The sequence below is a fragment of the Onychostoma macrolepis genome, chromosome 01, assembly GCF_012432095.1.
Source record: "Onychostoma macrolepis isolate SWU-2019 chromosome 01, ASM1243209v1, whole genome shotgun sequence".
Classification (NCBI taxonomy): Eukaryota; Metazoa; Chordata; class Actinopteri; order Cypriniformes; family Cyprinidae; genus Onychostoma; species Onychostoma macrolepis.
The window spans coordinates 23,245,865-23,250,517 of record NC_081155.1 but is presented as its reverse complement, the minus strand read 5'-3'; the positions used below and the strand labels follow the sequence as shown (position 1 = coordinate 23,250,517).

At 40.7% G+C, this 4,653-nt stretch overlaps 1 pseudogene; it reads right to left on the bottom strand.

The window, feature by feature from the left end:
* Nucleotides 1-1,073: 1,073 nt before the first annotated feature.
* LOC131543869 (serine/threonine-protein kinase pim-3-like) lies at nt 1,074-4,335 on the bottom strand (annotated as a pseudogene).
* Between the last annotated feature and the right edge of the window lie 318 nt (nt 4,336-4,653).

Here is a 4,653-nt window from a genome sequence, read left to right as displayed (position 1 = left end):
GTAAAATGTATTACAGGCTATAATGGTAATCAATCCGAATGACTAGATACGCAATGCACGCAAACAGAGCGCGTGATCTCTGACACGCCCAGATGTCCAAAACAGACCCTCCCACCTCTGTAATAAACACGGAGATGTTAGTCTCGTCCGAATTGGGAGTACTGTTTCTAGGCATAGAGTACCACCAGCTGGAGGGGGCGCCAATGAGTGCACGTACTGCCGCTACATTTTAACAGGGTTGTGATCAAGAGTGGCACGGACACTGAAATATGCCCCCACTGGATCCCCCAACATCATTGGGCTAGAGGACTGTCATTCTGACGATGCCTGTATGCCATTGCTGTCAATTGCTGCTTCTGATTGTTTGGATGCAAAGTTTGCATTTGGACTTGGAGCGCTCAACAGTGCCATTAGATCAATGGGAAAGAGTAACTTATACATAATTAATATGAATTTGTACTTCACCAATTAGAGAATCACAGTCAATTTCCCTACACTCTCAAACTAATTAAACATTTGCATATTTTGCATTTAAAGTAAAATATATTTAACATTAATTGTTACATAGTTTTATATTTATCTTTTGTTTTTCATTTGATTATGTCATATACAATGCTTCATGGATTTATAGTTATTTTCCTCATTAAAGCTGTTAAGTACTCCGTCTTTTACCTATTTGTCCCATTTTTAAATGCCGTTTTACTTCAAATCCAAGTTTGTAATGTTGTAATTTACCTCATAGCTGGATGTTTGGTTCATTCTTTAACAAAGATGTTTTCAAAATCTCAAAAAAATATTTTCAGAACCAAGGCCACTGAAAAAGTGGGTGGGTACATGTTCAACCCCTCACAGACTGAAGCAGAGGATAAAAAGCCAAATTGTGGGGCAGCCATTAGTTGATGGTCCACTCCTCTTTTCTTTAGGTGTCCAGGAAGCTGTTCTCTACAGTTTCTGTGTCAGTCCTGGTCACCCTATACAAATCATTAAAACCATGTATCTAGACTGAACCTAACCATACAATCCAACCAAAGACTGCTGTGATTGTGATTTCTGTAAAGTCATTGGCCACCTGTTCAGTGTAAGCAGGGGTGGCGCTCAATGTCATCTAAACTGGGGTGATTTGCCACCGCTGCACTGAGACACCAACTAATCAACTGACAGCACTCTGTTACACACAACACAGCTCTTGTGTTCAGCAACACCAAACAGCAAACTTCACCTCGGTCTGGACATGATTTTTGTCTCTTGCCTGTAGACAGCTCTCGAGGGAAGTGCAGTATGCTTTTTGAGGTGACTCACCATGCGGCTCTGAAGGGCAAACAACCACACAGGATGTTGTAGAGCATCACCCCCACTAACCAAACAGTAGCCGGTCCTGCACGATAGAGGTGCTGATGAAACCATTCAGGAGGGGCGTACTGAAGAGTGCCTGAGAGACCCAACAACAAAAACATGCACTGAAAAGGGACCAGTCCAAAATATCTTTAAGTCTGAATAGTTTCTCTTTGTTTGATCATCATCCATGTACAAATACATCCCCACAGTGATGGAATGAGATCTTTCCTGCTGTGACACAAACCAACCTGCAAGCGATCAGTAGGTCCTTTACTAGATCTCCACAGCCAAAGTCCAGCAGCTTGATGTCATGTGAGTCTGTGGAAATCAGCAGGTTCTGTGGCTTGACGTCCCGGTACAGGACTCCACGGCTCTCGCAGTGTTTCAGCGAGGTTGTGAGCTGCAGCAGCACTTTCTTGGCCAGGCTCTCATCCAGGCAGCCGTTCTCCTCACGGACACTCTGGAGATCTTGGCAAGGAACTGGGCCCTCCAGGATAATGCTGTATTAAGCGGGACTGTCAAACCACTCCACGAGCTGCAGGACATTGGGGCAGGCCGGAGCTGAATTGACCAGAGTCATCAATGCCACCTCCAGCAGCAGGCGACCATGGTCTTCCTGTAGTGACAAATGCTGCATTATATCCAGGGCTGAATGCAGATGTGTGCAAGTGTGCAAACCAATGAGATTTGAAACAGAACAACAGATTAAATCACAAATTTCAGTCTCCTGTGCGTCTTGCCTTTAGAGGCATACTTGATGGCAACCTATAGACAAGGCAAGGCAAGTTTATTTATATAGCACATTTCATACACAGTGGTAATTCAAAGTGCTTTACATAAAAGGAAGTGAAATAGTCATAAAAAATAATAATAATCACAATAATAAAAAAAGGAATTAATAATAATAATAATCACAACAATAAAAACATGGAAATGATATAAAATTTGATTTAAAATTAATTTAAAACAGTTAAGAGTAGAAAATGATTATACATAAAATACAGTGCAAGTAGTTCGGACGCAGCACAGTGCTCATTCAACAAATGCACAGCTAAACAGATGAGTTTTGAGTCTGGATTTAAATGTGGCTAATGTTTTAGTACATTTGATCTCTTCTGGAAGCTGGTTCCAACTGCGGGCGGCATAATAGCTAAAAGCGGACTCCCCTTGTTTTGTGTGAACCCTTGGTATTTCTAAGTGACTCGATCCTAATGATCTGAATGGTCTGTTAGGTTTATATTCAGTGAGCATATCTGCAATGTATTTAGGTCCTAGGAAATTGAGCGATTTATAAACGAGTAAAAGTATTTTAAAATCAATCCTAAATGTAACTGGAAGCCAGTGTAAGGACCTGAGGACTGGTATGATATGTTCAGATTTTCTGGTTCTAGTCAGAATCCTGGCAGCAGCGTTCTGGATGAGCTGCAGCTGTCTAATGGTCTTCTTTGAAAGGCCGGTGAGGAGACCATTACAATAATCCACCCTGCTTGTGATAAAGGCATGAACAAGTTTCTCCAAGTCTTGACTGGATACAAAACATCTAATTCTTGCAATGTTTTTGAGATGATAGTATGCTGATTTAGTTACTGCTTTAACATGACTACTAAAACTAAGGTCTGTCTCCAGAAACACCCCAAGATTTTTTAACTTGATTTTTAGTTGCTAGACCCCTAGAGTCAAGGTATGCATTCACCTTGAGAACTTCATCTTTGTTTCCAAATGCAATGACAGTTTTCTCCTTGTTTAACTGAAGAAAGTTCTGGCACATCCAACGGTTTATTTCATCAATGCATTGGCAGAGAGAGTCAGTGGGGCTATAGTCATTTGGAGATAAGGCTAGGTAAATCTGGGTATCATCAGCATAGCTGTGATAGGCAATTTGGTTCTTTCTCATTATTTGACTTAGTGGGAGCATATACAGGCTAAACAAGAGCGGTGCAAGAATTGAGCCTTGAGAATTGAGTGCTGTCTCTGTGCTGTGATGTGCTCAGAAACCAGATTGAAAATTGTCCAGGTATCCATTTGAGTTTAAGTAGTTGTTCAGCTGATTAAAAACTACCTTTTCAATAATCTTACCTATGAAAGGAAGATTTGATATTGGTCTATAGTTGCTCAACATGGTGTTATCAAGATTGCACTTTTTCAGAAGGGGCTTAACAACTGCAGTTTTCAGGGAGTTTGGAAAAGTCCCAGTAAGAAGTGAGGTGTTCACCACTTCTAAGAGATCTGCTTCTAAACAGTTAAGCACACTTTTGAAAAAAGATGTGGGAAGTGTGTCAAGATAGCAGGTTGATGATTTAAGGTGCTGTACTATTTCTTCCAAAATTTTGCTATCAATTGCTTCAAAAACAGACATAGTCACTTCTTTTTGCAGATTGCGGTTGAATCTGTGTGACCTCTGCATAACTTGAGGATGTGCCAATCTCCTTTCTGATATTATTGATCTTCTCAGAAAAGAAGGAAGTATCTCTTTCTAAAGGCTTTTTGAGTGAATAATGGAAGAAAATGTCTTAATGGCAGTTCATCAGACCCAGCAAACTCAGAGCCGAATCCGCCTCTTCCCAGCAATGGGCCCATCACATATGCTTCTGTAAGATCACAAGAAATGTCTGTAAGAGAAAACATGCTGCAGTATCTAAAACTGTGAAAGAATGCTGCTTTAATGCAGTTTTTACAGAAAACAGCTGAAGAACATTTTCAGTCTGAATAGTTGAGTCATTTCATAATTGAGCCTAACGTCTTTAATATAAGCCTATTCTGACCTCTGCAAGAGCGTTTGGTAGGTCTTCTGCATAAGGTGGATGGACGCTCATCTCCCTGGCTGCCGCTCTGCCACTTCTTCTTCCTGTTAGCCTGATCTGCTGACACAGAAACGGCCAACTCAGAAGGCAGAGGTGCTATATAGCCAGGTACCTCTTGGCTCAGTGGCTGGGTTGGGTTTGGCAGCAGTTTCTGGTCGTTGTTACCAGAGCCACGTCTCCCAACCTCCTGAATAGCCATCTGGGTGACAGCAGCACTCCTGGATCTGGAGCAGCCTGAGGCTGGAGCATTTCATACAATACAATACTTAAAGGTCCTATTAGTTATGTTTAATTCATAATGATCAGTGTCACATCAAATTACGTTTCTTTATATTTTTCAACCTTTCAACCTTTTGCAGTTGATAATGCAATAATAATACCAATAATAAAATTAAATATAAAACACTCAACTCGTCTTTCACCCATGTAAGCCATTGAAACCTCCTCCAAACTCCAATAAAGAAAAAAGAAAAATTGAAAATTTAATAACTAAAATAACTAAGCAACTAAATAAATG